At 39.3% G+C, this 24,064-nt stretch overlaps 1 non-coding gene and 1 pseudogene across 1 annotated transcript; both read left to right on the top strand.

Moving 5' to 3' along the window:
* Window positions 1–9,725: 9,725 nt before the first annotated feature.
* Window positions 9,726–9,832, top strand: LOC132612403 (small nucleolar RNA R71). The gene has a single exon (XR_009571769.1). It is a non-coding gene; the product is annotated as a small nucleolar RNA R71 (small nucleolar RNA).
* A 6,112-nt stretch (window positions 9,833–15,944) lies between these two features.
* LOC132612130 (katanin p60 ATPase-containing subunit A1-like) lies at window positions 15,945–23,494 on the top strand (annotated as a pseudogene).
* The last annotated feature ends 570 nt before the right edge of the window (window positions 23,495–24,064 follow it).

Raw genomic sequence — 24,064 nt, 5'->3', positions numbered from 1 at the left:
GGGATCATTTTCTGTACGGGCCAGGCTCATTTAAGATACTTGGGGGTTAATACAAAGAAAGCCTAAGATCACTTCACAATCAAATTCTCTTTAGAATTCACGCACGACCAACCGGGCAAGTTCTAGATTGCAAGCATCATATGCAAATAGAAGCTAAAAACTCACCACACAATGGTATAAGGATTGTTTAAATATTCCGACTTCATTTCCGTTTGAAGATTTCATATGCATAAACACCCTTTCTTTGCAATGTCATTAAAAGAACCATAAATGTCAATATCAACAACTCATTTTTGATGTATATCACAAATTATTTTTCGAAGGGATATCATTGAACTTGTAAAACCATTTATATCTATGCTAGAAACACGGACCACTACCACTTAAGTCATCATTACTTTACTTCTATATTAAACATCCTAAACATGCTAGGTTTAACATACACATAGCATTCTTCGGGAATAGAAACACATAGCAAAGACAAACCGAAGAACGTCCTAACACATACTTGCTAATAAAAATAATACCAACAAAACAAAACAATAACAATTGTCTTAAACACATGCTTATTATCACAATTTTGGGATAAAATACCCATCAAAACAAAAATACTAAAAACAATCTCCAGTATACTAAAACAGCAATCCCAACAACCAATCAGTAAATACTACACCCCCAACTTAAAAGCATGCATTGCCCTCAAAGCATCAATATAACGCATTAAAAAAAACTGGAGGGCCTCCCTGGAGCGCACTAGGCACTCGGATTTGTCGCAGCATCATGGGGTGGAGCAGTGGGTGGGGGAGAAATACGGTGAGCCGTCTCAATGGGCTGAGCTGAGCTAGAAGTAGCTCCTGCGGTGTCAGAACTTAATCGGGACTCCTGGCGGATTCTTTTCAAAGTACGCCGCTCCTCTTCCTCATTCTGTGGGCGCAACTCAGCATATGGATCAAGACTTTGGAGAATGGGCTCGAGATCTGGCGATGCTCTGCTTCGCTTCCCTTTGTCCACAGAGGGGATATCCTCCTCCAACTCTTCGTCGTGCTGTTCCTCAACCGTGTCTTCGTTGTCATCATCCCCTAGTAGGCTCTGAACCGGCTGGTATAGGCTCTGTACCAACTCCGTGTGTACTTTAGGAACCTGGTCTGTCGCCACAGCCACTTCCTGGGCCTTCAATTTCTGCACATCATCCTTGACAGACCGCAACTCACTCCGAATAGCGCCCAATTCCAATGTAGGGTGTGTCCTAGTCAGCTCAGTCATCCTGCCCTCAATACCATCTATTCGGGAGTGGATTTGTAGGTGGTCCGCAGCCATTTGTTCTTTTATCGGTCGCAGCGCTGCATCAATAGCCCTTTTTGTGTATAATTTTAGCTCAGTCATGATCTGCTTGACCTGCCTATCTGTGCGATCCGCTTGCAGGACCACTGCCCCAAAATTGTCCCGGTTGAACATCATTTTTTTTCGCAAGCTCGGGTGGGACTCCTGGTGTTGCCTGCGGTGGTGCTGGGCTTGCTCCAGTGGAAGAGGTAGGACCACCCGAAGTAGGTGCGGCTGGAGGTGGCATAGGCTGTGTAGCATGATCAGCCGGTGGAGCCTCAGAATCTGTGTGCTGATCCGCAGCAGCTCCCTCTTCACCCATGATAGCCAAGGGTATAACATCTGATCCCGTAGGCCCCTCCGGCACCTCAGAAACCGATGCAGAGGGCAACGAACCCTGGCTGAACACCTCATCTTTCCCTTTTGTGATGTCATAAATATGGCTGGCAATCACACTGTGATCGATATGGGGTAGGGGTTCTGGTTCTGCACGCAAGCATAGTAACGTAAGCAGGCATGGATGAATGAGGGAAGTGGCCGGCTGGGTGGCTCTCTCTCGGAGGTCTTCGGCTATCAGTCGCCCGAAGTTGATCTTATATCGCGACATTATGGAAGCCACAAGAACAGCCTTGTCTGGAGTCAAATAATTATCTGATTGGGTAGGACGGATTCGGAACAGAACAATTTGCCACCAAAACTTTGCCTCTGGCGTTAGGGTGTTTTTCCAAATCCGCGTGGTGGCTGTCAACTTTGGCACTATGGCCCATTCAGGATCTGTTGTCCGTGCAATAACAGAAGCTACCCATTTTCGGACGGGGATTGTATCCTTCTGTTCAATTTTGTAGGCAAACTCCCCTTCTTCCGCTGCTGTAGGCTCTATATAATCTTCCCCGAATAGTGTTTTATTTATAGCCGATGGAGAGACATCTATCTTCTTTGTCCGGAATACAACCTCATTCATTGCCGGTACTTGAGTTGCTCGCTGCCCTTTCTTCACTACTTTGAATACAGCTGCCCCATATGAAGCGTAGAATTCCCTAACAAAAACCGATATGTAGGACCCAACGGGGTTTTTCAAAAACTCCAACTTGTGGAATCGGATAGTATCACTAATGCCGGGATATCCTTCGATTCCATCGAAGATGACATTCCGTTCCTCGAAAATACTCCGCCTTGGGTCCATTCCCTCACCTTTTACCCGCTCACACCCCTTGTTATACAAATCTTCAGATCCCTCCACATTAAACCGGAGGATCTTCTCAGTCATAGTTTGCAGCCGAATGTCAAGTTTCCTTCTTTCTTGTTCGCGCTCTTTTTCGCGATCCTCCGCAGTAGACTGTCTAATGGGTGGTTGAGGTCGGTGTGTTGGTGTGATAGCCCGCTGGGGTTCACTTTGGCTCGACGAACTCGACGAGCTCGACTCTCTTAACTCCTCAGTCGAGGAGGAACTTTCTGATTGTGGGTCTGGTTGGCTGGGTGCAACTGGTGGGGGTGGCTTGCTGGGTGCGACCGGCCTCTTTTTAGGCCTGGCGTCCTTGATCAGATCGTCGTCGCGCAGCCGTGAGGTTACCTTGGTTGCAGCACGACCTTTTCCTTTTTGCGCGACCTTAGGTGAAGCCTTCTTTGATTGTCGTGGTTTACCCATACCTGTGGAAGGAAAAGTTAGATATGATGTACGAGAAGTTGTAAAAATTTTACACCTTATGAATTTAAGCCAAAGACTTTAATTAGGTCAGGTACCGTAACACAGTCGACGGACCGTCGATGGTGTTACGGGCCGTATCTTCATCCGTAACTGAAATGGTTCAATTAAGCAAAGGGACCGTAACACAGTCGACGGTCCGTATCGTAGGATACGGTTCGTAACGTCTCACCGTAACATGATCAAAAGTTTCAGAAAAGTTACTGGAAATTTGAGAGGTGTTACGGTATGATGTTACGGTCCGTCACTCGTGTTACGGTCCGTAACACCTCACCGTAACGTCTCTCAAAATTCCAGAAGGTTTTCATGGAATCCATCGATGTTACGGTGTGGTATTACGGTCCGTAACATAGGATACGGACCGTAACATCCCACCGTAACATCAGCCAAATTTCCAGAAAGTTTTCCTGGAAATTATCGGTGTTACGGTGCGATGTTACGGTCCGTAACGTACGTTACGGTCCGTAACACATAATGACGGGCAACGGATTAACAAACAAATGACTTGGCCAAATTTTCTCGTTTTAAGCACGAGGCCAAGATTGTTGGACTTAATGTCCCATGGGTATGTTGTAAAACAATATTATATCCCCTCACATGCCTCGGGTTACTCAGACTTCACCCGGTTTTATTAAAGTTTTTATTGGGGACTTTTATCGAACAGTTGGGTGGCAAACCGATTTAGTAATTTCAAAAATGAAACCTTTAACCGGATTTGCCCTCCAATTCAGTGGGAAGCAATTGCTCGTGCCCAAGAATCTTTTAAACAGCACCAATACTAATTCCAACCCTCAACCATTGTCAAATCCCCCATAACTTATCAATTGAAATTCAAACTCAACCAACACAGCCCAAAACACGAATTTCAACGCATATTATACGAAATTATTCATGAGCATCATAGAACTCGCATTGATAGCTAAAAGAAAAGAGCAAAGACATGTAATACCTGATCGTTGGCGATTGTAAGGGTGAAACTCAAAATTACAACAGGGATTGTGATAAGAAGATAGTAAAGAGATTTTTTAGAGAAATATGGGGGAGAATGGAAGATGAAGAAAGGAGGATGTGAAGAAGAGAAGAGAGGATTTATGAGGGAGAAGCAGTTGAAAAACGTTTTAAGAATCCTTTTAATTTGAAATGGGAACCGTCGGTAATGTATTTAAACATTTCCGACAATTACGTTACCTGTTACGGACCGTATCCTGAGATACGGACCGTATCTTGTGTTACGGTCCATCAAACGACCCCGTTTCACTTATTCATTAATGACCTGGCAGTCTAATCGACGGACCGTAACTCGTGTTACGGTCCGTATCACCTGGCGTAACATGTTGAAAATTTCCAGTGAAGCCCAGATTTTGTATCAACGTTACGACCCAGGGTTACGGTCCGTAATACGTACGACGGACCGTAACTTGTACCGTAACACTCTTCCTCACCCTTCAGTGATTTTTTTCTTTTTTTCTTTTTGCCTGTTACGCTTCATGATACGGACCGTAACATGAGTTACGGGCCGTAACATGGAGCGTCTCGCCTTGAATCATTCAGCAGTTATTTCGTCCCTTCAGTTCTCAAAATCCCATCACATTAGCACATCAACAACACAAAAGAATACAAGGACAATACAAACTTTAAACTACTTACAAAGCGGTAAATGTGGGTTGCCTCGCACACAACGCTTGGTTTAACGTCACAGCTCGACGTGGTACCTCATTTTCGAGTTCAGGAGCCATATTTCAAACGATACCTATCCACAACCTTACCATCATCAATACACCAATGGTAATGCTTCACTCTTTGTGCAGTCACCTTAAACGTCCGAGTGCCATCCTCGGATTTCACCTTAATGACGCTTCCATTTGGGGATACACTCACAATTTCAAAAGGGCCAGACCAACGGGACTTTAACTTGCCTGGAAAGAACTTCAGGCGTGAATTGTATAACAAGACCAAGTCTTTTGGCTGAAAATCCCTTTTTAGGATCTTCAAGTCATGATAGTATTTCATCTTTTCCTTGTACAGTGTTGCACTTTCATAGGCATTGTTCCTAAATTCATCCATCTCGTTGATTTGAAACAACCGCAGCTTGGTTGCTTCATGCCAATCCATATTCAGCTTTTTCAATGCCCAAAGGGCTTTATGCTCAAGCTCAATAGGCAAATGACATGCTTTCCCAAATACCAACTTATACGGTGAAGTCCCTATAGGCGTTTTGAATGCCGTGCGATATGCCCATAAAGCATCATCCAACTTTTTAGACCAGTCAGTGCGATTCACATTGACCGTCTTTGCCAAGATGCTTTTTATTTCTCTGTTTGAGACCTCAACCTGACCACTCGTCTGAGGATGATATGGAGTGGCAACCCTGTGATGCACGCCATATTTTTCAAGAAGATCAGCAAATGGTTTATTGCAGAAATGAGATCCACCATCGCTAATAATAGCTCTAGGAGTGCCAAATCTAGTAAAGATGTTCTTTTTGAGAAACGCATTGACTCTCCTACCATCATTGTTAGGCAAGGCCACCGCCTCCACCCATTTGGAGACATAATCCACTGCGACAAGAATGTATTTCAGGCCGTAGGAGCTCACGAAGGGCCCCATAAAATCAATTCCCCATACATCAAATAGCTCCACCTCAAGAACAAAGTTCATCGGAGTTTCATGCCTCCGACCTATTGTGCCCTGGCGTTGGCATTTATCACAAGAGCGTGCCAACATATTTGCATCACGATAAATGGCTGGCCAGTAGTAGCCACACTCTAGCACCTTGGCTGCTGTTCGATTTCCACTGTGATGTCCACCAACTGGAGAATCATGGCAAGCTTTCAAAATGTCCATCACCTCAGATTCCGCCACACATCTCCGGATCATATTGTCAGCACATGTTCTGAATAAGTAAGGCTCATCCCAACAATACTGTCGGCAGTCTCTCAAGAACTTCTTCTTTTGATATGTCTTCAACTCTTCAGGAACGATGCCAGTTACCAAATAATTGGCAATATCGGCATACCATGGTGCCACATCATTGGCAATGACCAAAACTCTTTCATCCGGGAAAGTGTCATCAATATCTAGCACATCACTCGGTCTCCCTGGTGCTTCCAGTCTGGAAAGATGGTCAGCTACTTGATTTTCTGACCCTTTCCGGTCTCTGACTTGAAAGTCAAATTCTTGTAGCAACAACACCCATCTTATCAACCGAGGCTTAGCATCCTCTTTCGCCATCAAATAGCGCAATGCAGCATGGTCAGTGTGAACCACTACCTTGGCACCCAACAAATAAGCCCGGAACTTTTCAAAAGCATAAACAATAGCAAGTAATTCTTGCTCCGTTACTGTATAGTTCAGCTGGGCTCCATTCAATGTTTTGCTGGCATAATAAATTGGGTGTAGGATTTTGTTTAGCCGCTGGCCAAGCACAACACCAATTGCAAGACCACTGGCGTCACACATTAATTCAAAGGGAAGTGACCAATCTGGGGACACCACAATCGGTGCGGAGGTTAATTTCAGCTTCAACTCGTCAAACGCCTTGATGCACTTTTCATCAAAATTGAATTTGGATTCTTTTTCTAAGAGTTTGCACATGGGATTTGCAATTTTTGAGAAGTCTTTGATAAACCTTCTATAGAATCCGGCGTGCCCCAAGAAACTCCGAACTCCTTTTACTGAAACGGGCGGAGGGAGTTGTGAAATCACATCGATTTTAGCTTGATCAACCTCAATCCCTTTTTCTGAAATCTTATGGCCAAGGACAATGCCCTCCTTGACCATAAAATGACACTTCTCCCAGTTGAGCACGAGGTTGGTTTCCTCACACCGTTGCAGCACCCGATCAAGATGACCCAAACATTCATCGAATGAATCTCCCACCACCGAGAAATCATCCATGAAAACTTCAAGAAAGTTTTCAACCATATCAGAGAATATGGACATCATGCATCTTTGGAAGGTAGCTGGTGCATTGCAAAGACCAAATGGCATCCGGCTGAAAGCGAATGTCCCATAGGGACAAGTGAAAGTAGTCTTTTCTTGGTCTTCCAACGCAATGTTGATCTGGTTGTATCATGAGTACCCATCCAAGAAACAGTAATAAGATCTTCCGGCTAGCCGATCAAGCATTTGATCAATAAAAGGCATAGGGAAATGGTCCTTGCAAGATGCGGTATTCAGCTTCCGATAGTCCATACACACTCTCCAACCGGTGACAGTCCTTGTCGGAATCAACTCATTTTTAGAGTTAGGAACAACAGTGATGCCCCCTTTCTTTGGCACACACTGAACTGGGCTTACCCATGGACTGTTGGCTATCGGGTAGACCACCCCAGCATCTAACCACTTAATTATTTCCTTCTTCACCACCTCTTGCATCGGTGAATTTAATCTTCGCTGATGCTCAACACTCGGCGAACTTTCCTCCTCCAACTGTATTCGGTGCTCACAAATTCCGGCGGGAATCCCCCGGATGTCTGCAATAGTCCATCCCAAAGCTCTTAAATGCTTTCTCAATACTTCGATGAGTCTTTGGATTTGGCCCTCATTCAGAAGTGAGGACACAATAACTGGGAGGGAGGCATTCGTTTCAAGAAACACATATTTAAGATGAGCTGGAAGTTGCTTGAGATCCAACTTCGGTGGCTCAATAATTGAGGGTTTTGCGGGAGGAGTTGTTCACTTCTCTAAATCAAGAGATAGTTTCTTGGGCTCATAAGAATAAGACCTCAGACCGATGAGTGCATTTATTGTCTCAGTATATTCCTCCATTTGTTCAGCATCAAAATTTACCAAGATGGCCGATAGTGCTTCACTCAAACATTCTTCCTCCATTTTGAATTCCACAGCATCATCCACCTCATCAACAGAATTTATGACTGAAATACTTTGATAAGGACTAGGTAATTTCATACCTCTGCTTGCGTGGAAAGTCACCTCCTCATCGTTCACCCGGAACTTTATTTCGTGCTTCTCGGAATCCATAAGAGCTCTCCCCGTGGCAAGGAAAGGTCTTCCCAGAATAATAGGAATTTCTTGATCAATAGCACAATCAAGAATCACGAAATCTGCCGGCAGAAGGAATTTCCCGATTTGAACCAGTACATCATCAACTACCCCTACTGGCCTTTTTATCGATCTGTCAGCCATCTGCAATCTCATGGTAGTTGGCCTCGGCATTGCTAACCCTGATCTCATAAAAATTTCCAGGGGCATAAGATTTATGCTAGCCCCGTTATCACATAAAGCCCTAGCAAAACTTTGCTGCCCTATGGTGCATGGAATTGTGAATGCTCCAGGATCTTCCCTCTTTTGCACTGTGGTCTTGGAAAGAATGGCACTAACGCGGTGAGTGATGCCCACAGTGTCATGTTTCAATGTTTTTTTCTTCTTTGTTAAAAGGTCCTTCAAATACTTAGCAAAGCCAGGCATTTCTTGGACAGCATCCATGAACGGAAAATTTATCGTTAACTGCTTGAGTTGATCATAAAATCGCAAGCACTTCTCATCTTCTGTTTTTCTCACCAGCCTTTGAGGAAAAGGTGGTGAAGATTTGAACAATTGGCTCAAAGGGCGAAGAGCACCGGAAAGTTTTGCCTTCCCCTTTTCCTGGTTTTCCACCGGTTCCTTTGGTTTATTAAGATTCAGCTCTTCTTCAACTACAATGGGGACTTCCTCCCCTGCTTCTTCCTCGACAATATCATCCAATACACTAGGCTGCGCTTCTTTTTCAACAATTGGTTCCTGATCAATTGGCTTTTTATTGTCACCCTGAAGTATTTTTCCACTTCTGGTGCTAATGGCAAGTACATTCTCCACAGAGTTCACTCCATTACCTTTTGGATTAGGAACTGTATCACTTGGTAATTGTCCCCGTTGAGGAGTATGCACTTCTCGGGAAAGGTCTCTGAATTGCGCTTCAAGCTTCTGAATGGAAGCTGAATGCGATAGTTGGACCTGGGACATTCCCTTGATTGTGCTCTCTGTTCTGTCTTGATTCATCAGCATTTTCTGCATCATACTCTTCAGTTCTGCAGAATCATTAGACGTGTTACCAGCAGAGTTAGTAGCTGAATTATCTTTCCATGGCTGGGAATTGGATGCTTGCCCCCTAGGTGGAATGTAGGGGTTAGAGCTCTTGTTGCCATAATTATTGTTATTGTAATTCCCTTGATTGGGATTACCCTGATCAGTTCTTCCATAATTCTGTCCTTGGTAATTTTGTTGAGGCCTTTGCCATGGGTGATTACCGGAACCTTGGTAGTTTTGCCGTTGATAACCCCCTTGCGAGTTATTGACATAATTCGCATCCTCATATTGTGGCTGCCCCTCAAGATAAGTTTCGTCAGAAACTTGATACATTCCGGGAGCATGAGGTGGCATCTCATCGATAACGTTTACACATTTGGCCTCTTTCTCCATAAGCCTTTTGGATAATAAATCCACGGTGGTTTGCAGTTGAGCGAACGCATGATCTCGCTCATGATTTTCTTTGGCCACCGCGGCCACAGAGGGACTACCATATGATAGGAATTCTCTATCAGTCGAATGCCAGGCTTGATTATGGGTAGTAAGCTTGTCGAGCAACCGGGTGATGTTGACAAAGGTTTTGTCCATAAAGCATCCCTCAGCTGCAGTGTTGACAGCTATTTGATTCATTGTATCTAGCCCCTTGTAGAACTTCTCTGTGAGAATTGCATCTGGAAATCCATGATTCGGAGATTGAGCTAGATAATATTTGAACCTCTCCCATGCAGCATATAGTTGTTCCCCTGGAAGTTGTTTAAACCCAAAAATCTTATCCCGAAGCTCAGCCTTTTTGCTGGGTGGGAACCATTTTTTTAGAAAGATATTGGCCAGCTCATTCCAGGTATGAATAGTATTGCTCGGGAGCTTTTCATACCATTCCCTAGCTTGGCCAGCTAATGAATATTTGAAAACCCGCAGTCGCAGTGCATCAGCAGGAACAGCACTTTGAGATTGTTGGGAACATACATGCACGAAATTCTTTAGGTGTCGAAGTGGACAGTCCTCCGAAGAATTTCGGAAATAGCCTTCAAGTTTCAATAGCTGATAGATAGAACTATCAATTTTGAAATTAGCATTTCCTGTTCTCGGGGGAACTACAGCAGAAGCATAATCAGCTTCGTCGATGAATTCTGCAAATACATTCTCATCCTCCTCTTCTTCTGGTGCAGGATGGTTCACTTGGATCCCCCCTTGGTTCCCTTGATTGCGATGGGGTCTTCCAGCCATGTTCACCTGGTTTACTAAAACAGCAAACGAGGTGTGATGGAATAGAAAAAGTTTTAAAGAATAGTACACAAAAATTAGTAATTTCTGAACCGTATTCCCCGGCAACGGCGCCAAAATTTGATACGCTCAAATTACACCTATTAATGGCGTAAAGCGGACGTTGTCAAATATAGTAACCCAACAAGGTTGGGGTCGAATCCCACAGGGAATATGGAGAGAAAAGATTACTAATCGTATGCGATACCGGTCTTTAGATGCTTTAATCCTATTCCGGATAGTTTGAATTGATTGTTGAATAATGTAATTTAATACTTTGACTTAGAATGTAATTAATGTGAGAGAGAGAGACTAAGGTTGTGTTCCCCAATTTGATTAGATATTATGCTTCAGGTTTCAAAGTGATATACTTCTAATGGTTGTTCTATGAATATGCACTTGGTCTCTTAAAGACTTCTTAATGTTTCCCAACAGTTAAGCAGTATTTCCTCTTTATGATTCTTCCGAATATAAAAGAGTTACAATCGAAGAGCGACCAATGATGCCAATTTAGACTTATTCTTATTCCTAAGTTAATCTATTAAACGAGGGTTAACGCCTCGAGTCATTGTTATTCAATCTTACCAATATTGACTCTCTTTCCCAAGAAAAGTCAATATAATGGCTTCGGCTAATGCTTGCAATCATTACCCAACGTTACAACTCAAAGATAGAATAAATAACAACAACCATTATGCATATATCAATAATAGAAACTCATTCACATAATACCCATCATGGGATTCACAACCTTAGAATTGAAATTAGCTACTCATAATGTTTCTTGATAGAAAAAGCTTAAAGATTAACATAATACACTTACAATACTAATACAAGATGGAATGAGAGTGAAGTTGTTGCCTTAAATGCTCCAATCACTTCAAGATTAAAAACCTAGGGTTTATGCCTCTAAAATAAAATCTGAATGTTGAATTAAAACCCTACATTATGTATTTATAGAGCCAAAAATCGCGCCACGTTTCTGGACAAAAATGCCCTTACGCCGCATTGTTACGGACCGTAACTCAGGTTACGGTCCGTCCTTCATTTCGTCATTTGACCACTTTGACGTTACGGCCACCATGCGACGGACCGTACCCTGTGTTACGGTCCGTCCTTCTGAAGCGTAAGTGGTGACAATTACTTGGCACTCTCTGGAATTTTGGATGATGTTACGGTGAAGGGTTACGGACCGTAACATGCGTTACGGACCGTAACACTAAACCGTAACACTGAAGGTTTTATTGAAACTCTCTGGAAATTTAGCTCATGTTACGGTGACATGTTACGGACCGTAACATGAGTTACGGACCGTAACACTCCACCGTAACACTGATGGTTTCAATGAAACTTTCTGGAAATTCAGGCCCTGTTACGGTTCAAAGGTACGGACCGTAACATGAGTTACGGACCCTGTTACGGTCCGTAACATGAGTTACGGTCCGTAACATGAGTTACGGAGCGTCGCTTAGCTCCAATTTGTCCCTTTTTTTAGCATTACTTCTCATTTCCAATCCTTAGTTAATCAACCCTATAAAACACAAAAATAACATAAGAAACAATGTAAAAACACTTAAAATCAAGCAACATGTCTAGTTACAAAGGCATAAAATGTGCTAAAATTCACGGCACATCACTTTCTCGAACCCGAACTTGCTTGCAATTACCGTTACTCCCTCTACATTAGTTTTCTTTTTGATGAGTGTCCCCTTTTTCATTCACGTATACTTTCCCTAACATCTCCTAATTACCGGGTACATTAGACTTCCTTTGATAGCTTCCCCCCTTATTGGGGCATCATCCTTTCAATAATTTCCAAAGACTTCACTTTATTACAACTTTTGTTCCTATCGTCTTATTCTTTCAAAAAAAAAAAAAACAATTCCTTGTATGTCAACTTACTTCCTTCACCACATCCCTCGTATCGAAGAAATTCTTGCTTTACCCTTTCGTGTAGAGATAACATCCATGTCTTTTAACATTTCGTCCTCAGTTAATTATCCTTCGTATTCAACCTCTTATTGCGAGAACTCCCCATATTCATATATATACCGATATATTTTCTCTCGTACCCGTTGGTGACTGTTATTCATTTTGCGATACTTTTCACTTCCCTTTTTGCATTTATCCCTTCTTATCAAAACACTCCTTTACTTTAAGCTTTCATGGAAGATCTAGTCTTGGATGAGTCACACTTTGTCTTATTCCGTTGTTGCTATTCGCTCGCACGTCCATATACTTTACAAGCTATCAATGTCTTATTCGTTTTACAGAATCTCTCATACTCCAATTTCTTCTCAAGATACCTTGTAAATGTTGATTTTTCTTCCATAAAGCTCACCTTTCTTCCAGAGGCATTTTGTTTTCTAACCTCATCTCATCAGGCTTTCAAGTCCGCCGATTAGGATTATGTAGCTCGCCAACTTGCTATTTCGATTCTTACCGTTATCATCCTTTTTGTCCAGCTTCTTGTCGTTATATTTATCGTATCTAGCCCGTTCCCGTTCTATCTTTCTATTAACCTTAATCCTTTATTTACTCCAGGAATCTTGTTCAAACACCTTATCGTCACCCATTTCCTGTATGTTTATAATCAATTCATGTCATAGTCTCCTTCGTATTCCTATTAATCTAAGATTTTTGTTATAACATCTCCTCCTGCCAGTCCTGTTTCTTTTCCTCACCATTCCTACTGAAGGCATCATCTACAAATTTCACACGCGCATTAGCACAGGTCTCCAATTATAACTTAAGTGATCGTCATATAAGCCCCCAAATTAAAACACCGACTTCCACTCCCTGTCAAGGTCTGCGACGCCACCTGCGGCTCCGCAGGCTCTGCCTGTGTCTCTCAGGTGGTGTTTTGGTAGCCGCAGGTTGTGTCGGCCTACGCTTAGATGCAGAACTTCCGTCGAAACTTGCTTCCGATGTTTCTACGAACCTAAAACTTTCCCGAAACAATTTAACTATTCTGACTTATAGATTCCTGTTATGATAATAGCATTACCTTATATTCATACAATCATCGATTTTATTCTGCATCGCTCCTCTTTCACTCACTTTCATCGAGTCGTTGCCCATTCTCTCTCATTCTTCCTTCACTTATTGTTTCCATAATGTCCTCCATTCCTGGGTAATTCCTTATAATTCAAATCCACAATGGAGAAGCGATACTATTCTCAACATAATGAAGTCTATCAACTAGCCGACGAACGGTGAGCTTGCTTTAACATAGTTTTGCTGCATTAACCCCTTCTAACTCCCCTTTAAGATTTATTTTACACTATCAACCCTGGCATGAATACATATACGTCACATTTCCAGCCAGTCAATATAACAAAACTCGCTCAACATATACACACGATACAATTATCAATTCAAGTGCACCATTTATCCCATCTTAGATTTATGACATCATCGAATCACACACATAAAGAGGAAACAATATCTTACCTTGGAACATCTTCCACAATACCAAATCACAACCTAACAACATTTCTTACGACTCTGAATATCAAAAGTAAGTTCGACCTGTCAAGTTGTCATATAATACCCGTTTATAACACAACTTTATCATCTATTCCTTCAACTTACAACTTGTATTAACTATATACGTCTTACCTAATCTCATCAATAGTCGGATACAAATTTTCAAATCTTGTCAAGTCAAGGCAGCCCAAATACAGTACAAACAACTTCAACAGTCAGGTTTAAGAATTCTGATCGTTGCCTCATAAGTTATTAGCGGGGACATGCTTTAGATACTCATACTAGCTCATCGAAAATCATAGACAAAAGATCATACCTTGATTGCCTTCGTTCAAACTCTTTACCTCTTTACTTCACTACAAGGTAACCTCTGAAGCTCTTGGATTCACATTAGAGGGTGGAAAGTGACTAATACCTTTTTCCGGTATCCCTGTTCATATTCTCTTAACTGTACTTTTATTTCAGATCAGCAGATCAGCATTGCTGAAAAAAGAAGGACAAGATGAGAAAGAGTAATTCAAATACTTATGACTCCGCGCTATCCGCACGATCTAGATTCCAATGAAGGCAACATCCTAAATGTCCCGTAGCCTCCTGATTATAAATGTGGCGCGCTACACATCCATAATCAAGAATCTACTAGATACGGCTTACAGGCATCTCTAGGACAAACCTGCCCTGATACCAAGTTTGTCACACCCCAACCTTGGGGGTGTGGCAGGCACCCGGCACCCGGCACCCGAAGGGGCCGAGCGAACCAACTGTGATATCTAAACTCTATAACGTGAATCATAGGCCGACGAGACCACTGAATAATAATAGTAAGAAGTATATCATAACAACCTGCAAGCAGAAAAGGCCCAACAACACATATATGCATAACTAGGGCCGACAAGGCCACAACCAAGAAAGACAACCAGTCAGAAGGCCGGCAAGGCCAAACACAATACCTGTACACTGACTGATAGTCTGTAAGCCTCTAAGAGCACTAATATGCATCAACTAGTCGGGACAGTGGCCCCGATGTATCCATAGCCATACTCGTAATATATATATATATATATACACACACACACACACACACATTCATGCATCACATTTGATGACTCTGACCAGCAACTCTGGAGAATGGAGTGCGAACATCCCTGCTGAACTCTGGTATCCTACTGAGAAAGGTACACCAATATGTCTACCGTACCTGTGGGCATGATCACAGCGCACAAAATGCGTCAGTATGAAATATGTACCGAGTATGTATGGCGGTAAGTGTAAACATAACATAAGCATAAGAGATACGGATAATCATGGGAAGAGATCTAGAGACAACCTGAAACTCTGAATGAGGCCACTGAGGGCGACCATAACCATGACATAAATGTAAATGCATGCTCGTAAAATCATTCCTCAATGTGGAGGCATATATCGTATCATATAACAATAATAAATCCCTCTGTGGGGTGAGCTCATCATCATAACATCGTCTCTGCCCAACTGATCAGTGGCAATGCACAGCTATGTGCCTACCCGGCCGTCTACAAAACAGCTCTGTAAAGAAAGAAATGCATCTAGGTGCACAGCTACGTGCCAACCCGACCGCCTACAACACGGCTCGGTAAAGAAAGAAACATGTCAAGGTGCACATATAAGTGCCTACCCGGCTGACAATAGCGTGGCTCGATAATGAAAATAAATACATACATACATATATACATATATATATATACATACATACATATATATATATATATATATATATATATATATATATATATATAAGTGCAATGCAAGACTGACCTCGGAAGAGATATAATAAAAAGAGTCGGAGTGACCTATCGTCGTTAGCCTCCGACTATCGTTATTGTCGCTACGTTCTTTACCTTTCAATTAAAGAGACAACCACATGGAGAACATGTAAGATACTTGGTATGAGTTACACATGAAATAAAGTTCAACTCATTCGGATGGTATATGATCAATCCAAGTTAGCGGAACATTCCAATTCAATGGCCAAAAGAGGTATGTAAGCATGAAAGGCGTTTGATGCAATCATATATGAAATAAAGATTAGTCAATCACAAGGAATCGTATTCATCTCATATTTAGTGGAAACATATATCAATGGAAGGTCCGTCATCTTTAAGTGATGGACAAGAAAGATAAGAATGCGGGAATACACTTTAATACAAGCTATTTCGGAGAAGAGGTAAGCTTAACCAATTTGAGATACGCCCGACTCAAGTTTTACGAAAACGTTTCAATCGATAACCAAAGAAACATGGAAATATGGGCAGCACTTTAATATAAGTTATGTATGAAGTAGAGGGCTGCTCAAGTAAAAGAACATGATTGACTTATGTCTTCACAAAATGAATGTATCAATGAAATGTTCGTCGAGTTCTAGTCATGCCACAAAAGAGAAGAGAAATCCCTACATACCTCGTCGATGGAGTTATATATGTTTCCCGAGTCCTCGAACGCCTTAAGAATGATTTCCTACATAATACGGACTATTCAAAATCAAAACCAAGGTCATAGCTTATAGAAATCTTCATTTAGACATTTAGTCGAGCAACTCATGGGCATGAATTTATATGCCCTTTTTGTAGCGAAATTTTCCCGTAAAACGCTACCAAATTCTACTTTTCTACTTCTCCTCTTCAATATGATCCCATCCATATCACCATAAATCCAAACAACACAACAAAACCATATAAAACAGCCCAACAAATAAGCTAAGTTCATGAAAGTTTCATAAGAATATAGAAGAGCTTGTTCTATGGGGGGTTTTCACCAATTTCTATGATCAATTACTTGTAGAAGTTCAAAGAGATCAAAAGGAAGTTAAAATATACCTTAGGGCATGAAAATCACTTCAAACTCCAAGTTACTTCAAAGCAAGGTTTTCCTCCGAAAGGTGAAATAGTGAAGAAATCACAATTTCGAAGTTGCCATGTTGTTCTTCATGTTAAAGTTGATATATTTGCTCTTGGTTTGGATTGAGATTGATGGAGGATTAATTGGAAAGGGTTTGAGGGTTTTCTAGGTTAGGGATGGTGAGAAAATGGAAGAAAAATTCGTGCAAGGGGCCTATATATACTTGGGCAATTTAAAGTAGCACACTGTTCCCGCGACAGTTTGTGTCCTTGGACGGAAATGTGAATTTCTCTCTACTCCGATGTTGTATCGATGAACGGTAAAATGCACTGGAAACTAGACTCGTAGGCCTTCGATTTGATAGGTGGATCATCCTGTAACTCAAGTAGATTGAGAGAAAAGCTCTGTGACATCTGACCCAAATTTCAGTGAAATTTGCAAACTTAACTTGCGACGCCCTTTGTCGACTTTTGTATTACAACTCGGTTGACTTCCAAACTTAACAAACGACCATTATAGGATTAAAAACTTCATGTTATTATTTTCTTAGCATGTGAAGAACTCCTAATCTCACCCAAAAGTACAAGTTATCATATTCCCAACTTGCCGACTTTTGACGAAACTCATGCTTCTTTGATTCATTTACCCTCCAAATCTTCCGCCACTTAATAATATTATTTATAGACTCTTGTAACCATTTATATTAATAAGCTCAATCCCTTTTAACTTCAAGATAATTTCTTTTTGAACTTGCGTCGACTAACTCATGATGCGATTTTAACATGCGAAAATCTGAGGTGTAACATAGATATTCCAACTTGTCATGTTAATCATGTTAATACCTAGGAACATATTAAACTAAAGCTCTAAATAATTTTTTTATACTTGAATTTTAAATTTTAATACTTATGTATAGATTTAAAAAAATTCTCTCTTTTAATTCTAATTCATTTAGATTATATGTTAGTTTGTTCCTTTGTCGCTTTTTAATCGGGTCATATTTGATTAGATATAAAATATGAATTTGATTAAATGAGTTTGATGAGTTAAATAAGTCAATTATCAAAAAATATGGGGCTCTAATAACGTGGCATGTCAACTAGGAGAGAAGGAGGCTTTTGAGGTGTTTAGTATTTTTTGAGAAAAATAGTGATACTTGAATTACTTTATTGTCTTAAATGAAACAAAAATAACTTTTATAAGATATTCTCTAAACTTGATTGGCCATCCAAGGAATTAAAGTATGAGTCTAAAATCACACGGACTTATAATTTGAGTAGGTACATTGCAAATTTTGCAGGTGGCATCATTACAAGCAAAGCCAACAGTAGGACAGAATTTGCAAGTCTAAAAGCAACAACTATAACAACTACAACAACAATTTGCAGGTCTACCGGCAACTAATTACTCAAACAATTCTACTGTTTCAAACAACATTCAAAGTGCTGGGCAGGTGAATAATTACAGAAAGAAAACGCAACAAGTGGTACAAATATCTCGTGTGCCTTTAATATTATCCGAGAACATTTTGATAATGTTGCTTTTTAGGCCATCATCTAGACTCAAATCACATACTGTATTTTACCCAACTCCGATCTTAAATAATTTTTTTAATCTTTACAGAATTTGTTATATTATACTTTTCCAACTATTTCTTGTTTTAGATTACAAAGTTCTCTTTTTCTTTTATAAAACTCTTACAGGGTGGACGGATCAGCTCTGCTGCGCAGGTGAATAGTTACGGACACTCTGGGCAACAAGTTGTACAAATACCTCATGTGTCTTTAATAATATACGAAAACATTTAAAACTGTTGCTTTTAAGGCCATCATGTAGACTCAAATCACAAAGTATTTTACCAAACTCCAATCTCAAATAATCTTTAATCTTCGCTCTACATGGCAAAATTGATTATAGATGAGATTTTACATAAAAGCAGTGGATTTATTGTTACATAAATAAAATCAAGTTAGTATGCGTTAAATTGATGTAATTTTTTAGAGCAGTTGGTGTACCGAAAAGCTCCTTTACTCTAATTATACTAAGCTGAGACTTTATAGTATTTTTACCGTCCTTGTTTACAACTTTCAGAATGGTGTAAAAGGTGTTGAGTCAAAAGGAAAGTACAAAGGGACCTGATCCTGAATTTACTGCTAAGCTTGAAAAGGAAATATTGGAAAAAATTAATCCAGGGGTGAAATGGGATGACGTTGCAGGATTAAGTGAAGTCAAGAGGATTCTACAGGAAGCAGTGGTACTACCACTGTTGATGCCTGAGTATTTCCAGGTATTGCAAATATTTGATTCTGAATATTAGGATACTAATGAACGATATATTGGTGTACGTTTGATAATATTTCAGTAAAATATTTTTCATCATTTTCTGGTGTCCCAAAGGAGGAAAATTATGTATTTTCTTTATAACTATCTTAACTTTCAATTTGATACAATTTTTTACTACTTAATATTGACAATAGGTCTGAAAAAGTATCTAAAATATCAAATTTAGATATTTGTAAAGAACCAGGGCTGGCTGAAGCCTAAAGCCACCAAAGCAGCGGCTTTAGGCCCCAAATATATTAGGGCCCCAAAATAATTTGTATTATATATATGATTTAAAAAAAAATATTTTTATTATTAGTGATAAATAATTTTCTGGATCATTTTACTATCAAATATTACATATATATATTTTCAAAGTTTATGCTACTTTTTAGAAATATGATTGATGTAATCACAGTTAGAAGTTGTAGTCAATTAAATTTATAATTACTTCCTATTTTGTAATATGGTTTAATTCACTTCAACTTAAATCAATCTAATTTATATTTTTGCCTTTGTAAGATCTTCTATAACTCTTTGAGTGCCTTTTTAGATATTTTTCAAGCTCAAGCTAAGTAGATTATTAAACAATCAGAATAGAAAAGACATTATTAAGCCCCTTAAATATTTTTTAAGGCATAATAGTCATTGACAGTTTTAATCTATTTTGTTAGTTAAAGTGATACGAAAATATTTATATGTAGAAGATGATACTCTTATTGGCCTGAAGTCTTACTTCTATTTTTAAATGTTTCCATTGCTTATAAAATAATTTTGAAAAGTTTTTTGTAACAATCGCTTGAACTAAATTAAAAAAAAAACTAAATCGATGAAATGATCGTAACACAGAATATAAGACTCATGATTCGGTTAATGTCTCATGAAAAATTACATGAGTTCAATTGAAAAAAAATACACTTTAAAAAAGCTATAAGAATAAATAACAAATAAAATATATTAAAATTTTACTAAATAAATGTAAGGCCTCCTTTTAAATTCCGGCTTTAGGCCACAGGTTCTCTTGAGCCGCCCCTGTAAGGAACCATGGCATATATGTTTGGAATAGGTTCCATTTTGAGAGAGTTGAATTCATATCAATCGCTCCAACTAACACATTTAGACATTATTATTTAATCTTACTTGAAAATAAAATCATCAAAATATTTCCGAATTTGCTAGTTTCGTTTTTATTGATGTTTAATATTGACCAACCAAAAACCAAAGGAATTGAAACATTTCATCTAACTTCCTGAAAAAAAGTTTTCCTTTGAGGGAAATGACTTCCGCAAATATTTCATCTAAACCCAATGGAAGTTACAATTTCTTACTAATATACAAATTCTGACTTGCAACTATGAACATGTTGTACCTACATGGCACAATAACAAAAGAGTAATGGATACTTAATGTATTGAATGTTACTTGCAGGGAACTAGGAGACCTTGGAGAGGAGTTCTTATGTATGGTCCACCTGGCACAGGGAAAACACACTTGGCAAAAGTATTTTTCTCATTAATTCGAATTTCGAGAATCAAACAGTTTAATTTTGACCGTGAATTCGGGCATGGAATCTTCAAGTAAAAAAAGTACTATAAGTTATAATGATTGACCATTCAAAATATTTAAAAGATATATGAAAAAATCACCGTCAAAGAAAGACTTGTTTGAATCTTGAAATCCGAAAGGTGCCACATAAATTGGGACGGAGGGAGTAACATATTTTGACTTCTAGGCGTAGATAAATGTTACGGGTTTACACGTCCTAGTAACTAGAGAGATGACCAGCTTGTTGTTGCTTTTTCCCCAGTAAATAAGTGAAGTGCCTCTACTAATTAAGCCTTGCAAGGAGCTACAAAGAGCAGACAAGTTTAAAAGGTGTATGTTTTACCAAAACTGAAGTTTAAGGAAAATAAAAGGTGTATGTTTTACCAAAACTGAAGTTTCACTTGAGCAGCTAAGTCTGCTCTGAATTGATACATACTGGTATATATGTACTGTATGTTTTCCAACCGTAGAGATTTTTATCAAGCTACCAATTAATGCGTCTGAGCAATGCATTAGTGTTTAAACCGTTATTTGCTAGATCATATCTATAGCCTGCAGTTAGTTATCTTTATCAGGTCACCAATTAATGTTTTATCATAAAGATTTTGTAATTTGTATTATAAGTAGCCTGATTTTTGTATAACGTCAATGCATAAATCTTAAACTCTAAATATTTTGTCCTTCACCTATCTCTTGTGTTTGCATACATCCCACAATAATATATATGCTCAACAATCAACATTAGTTTGAGCATAAAAGCTTCTTTAGCATGTTAAACTTATAAATTTTTAGTTTTAATTGTAATACTTTGAAGCTGTTTCTCAGGTCTGTTACAGAGACTGAAGCATCCCGAAGGATGAAGTCTGAACTTCTAGTTCACATCAATGGATTAAACAACTCTAATAATACATCAGGTAAACCGGTGACACTTTTGGCAGCAACAAATTTCCCTGGGAGTCTTGACGAGGCACTAAGGTTAACTTTACTCCTTAAATTCCTAGTCAATATTCGCTTTATTTTCAGCTATTGATCTTGTTTTATTGGTGATTCACTGTAGGAGGGGCTAGAAAAGCGGATATACATCCCGCTTCCTGATTTTAAGAGCCGTAAGGAGCTTATAGAGATAAAATCAATCGAGGTAAGCTATCATTGTTTTTGTCTTGTAAGAAGATGTTCTTCTGCTATATTATCATCATATATCCTACTCAAAAGAATAGATTCGATGATCAAAGTCATAAAAGACTGAAAATTTTCTTACTAACAAAGAAAATTTACATTATACATAATAACTGAACTAGCTACTTAAGCTATACTATGTTATTGCTTCCGACGACTTAATATTACAGCGAATACAATATTGGGATATATAAAAGAAAAAATAAAAGATAATAATAAGAGACCTTCTGTAATTGCCATTCTCCAAAAGATAAAAAGAATAAGAGACCTTTTGGTTACATCTCAATGGAGCTTTTAAGTTACTAAAATGACAAGGAAGGGTGATGTCCTAAATTTTTTATACATTAGCTTTTGTTACATTGCGGCTTGAAAGCAAACTCAAATACTTTCTCTACTCTTGAGATGTGAGGGAGAACTGCTACTCATTTAAGGGAAATCCAGGACTTAGAGTTTGTGGATTCAAAATAAGTGTCATCTCATTATATGTATAAATTTCAATAGGCAGAATACATAGATAGACACCTTAACTTGACATCAACTGACAGCTAAACACCCAACTTTGAAAATGCACATCTAGACACCTTAACTTGGTTTAAGTTGGCCCTGTAAACACCCTAACTTTGAGAATGCACAATTTATGAATGCACATCCGGAAAAGTGTGTTTTACGGGAAACTTAAACCAAGTTAAGGTGTCTAGATATGCATTTCAAAGCTGGGGTATTTAATTACCAGTTGAGGCCAAGTTAAGGTGTCTATCTATGTATTATGCCATTCCAATATTTTTCGCATTGCATGTCCTGTTTGAGCCGAAAGAAATGTGTTCAGTTGAACTGACCTGCCCTAGATTTGTGTCTTGTTACTAATGCTCCTAAAAATGTTGTTGATTCTAAAAATGAATGGCAGTTAGCTCCTGGTCTGGATATTGAGCAAGTGGCACGAAGAACAGAAGGTTACAGTGGAGACGATCTAACAAACATCTGCAGAGATGCTTCTTTAAATGGCATGAGACGAAAGATAGAAGGGAAAACCACAGATGAGATTAAGAACATATCCAAGGCCGATATTCTTAAAATTCCAGTTACGATGGATGACTTCCTAGAAGCTTAGATAAAATACAGCCCACAGTTTCTGCAGGGGACGTTCAACGACATGAGAAATGGTATTCGGAGTTTGGATCAACATAGAACGTCGATTAAGTAAATGCAATGCTTCTTTTTTTATTCCTTCTAATTCCAAATTGACCTTTGTGGACAAACGATGTTATAGGGTCCTCCAATTTTTTGCAGATGGGACGGACATTTTTGTTAGATGATTGGCTTGTAATATTGGTGATACTGTTACCACTGCTACTGCTCTATGGGGTCTAAAAGAAAATCTTGGGAAGGATGTGAAAGGTCGAGCACTGTCGTTTTACTTGGTTTATGTTTTGGTTTACGGCTATCATGTAAACAATTTTTATGGTATCATGTTAAGTTAGTTGATGAGAATGAGCAACCTTTTATAAGGCAGCCTGATATAATGCACACTACTAAGAAATCATTATTTTCCCATGATTTCCCACTGAAAAATCTTCAGTGGCTATTAACCACTGGATGTCGGTGGGAAAAACATAAATAGTAGAGTTTTCACATGGAATATTTATGAAGTTTCCCAGCATTTCAATTGGAACATGTTTCCCACCATGCATTTTTCCAGTGAGATTGTTCAGTGGGAATGGGGTGGGAAAATCATGTTTTATAGCACAAATTTCCCACTGAATGTCGGGGGGAAAAACCTCCTTTTCTAGTAGTGGCAGTTATAACTAGTGTGAATAAATAACAGCACTTGTCTTGAGAAAGGAAAATCATGCAATGTTCCTCTTCCTTGCCTTCCTTCTCTCCAATGAAACAGTTCATTAGTCTTTTTTTGTTGCATTCTCTTTGATACACCATAGCACCTAGAAGTCTAGTCAAAATGCGATCCATGATTTGAATTTTGTGTGTTCAGATTTGGATCTTAATCACATCCCATCTAGTTTATTGAGTTTGAAATCGATTATGTGTATTTCTTTAATGGGATTTAACACATATACATGGCCGAAACTAAAGCTAATGGGCTGAGAATTGAGATGAAATCGTAGCTTAGATTTGATCTTGATTTTCTTGGTTCTCCATTTCACCCTCACTGGTAGACTAGTAGATTCAGAAGACGAAGTTAAGGAGCTGGTAAAAAAGATATTTTTCTTCTTTTTAGTTAAGATCCTTGATTCCTTGCATAATTAGATAATTGTCATTTTAAGTTTTTATTTAATTCTAAGGGTTGACTGTAAGAAGGGTTCATGTCCAAATCTTGATATGCAAGAGTTT

The sequence above is a fragment of the Lycium barbarum genome, chromosome 9 (genome assembly GCF_019175385.1).
Source record: "Lycium barbarum isolate Lr01 chromosome 9, ASM1917538v2, whole genome shotgun sequence".
Classification (NCBI taxonomy): domain Eukaryota; kingdom Viridiplantae; phylum Streptophyta; class Magnoliopsida; order Solanales; family Solanaceae; genus Lycium; species Lycium barbarum.
Note: the sequence above shows the minus strand (reverse complement) of the source record. Positions and strands in the feature narration are given on the sequence as shown.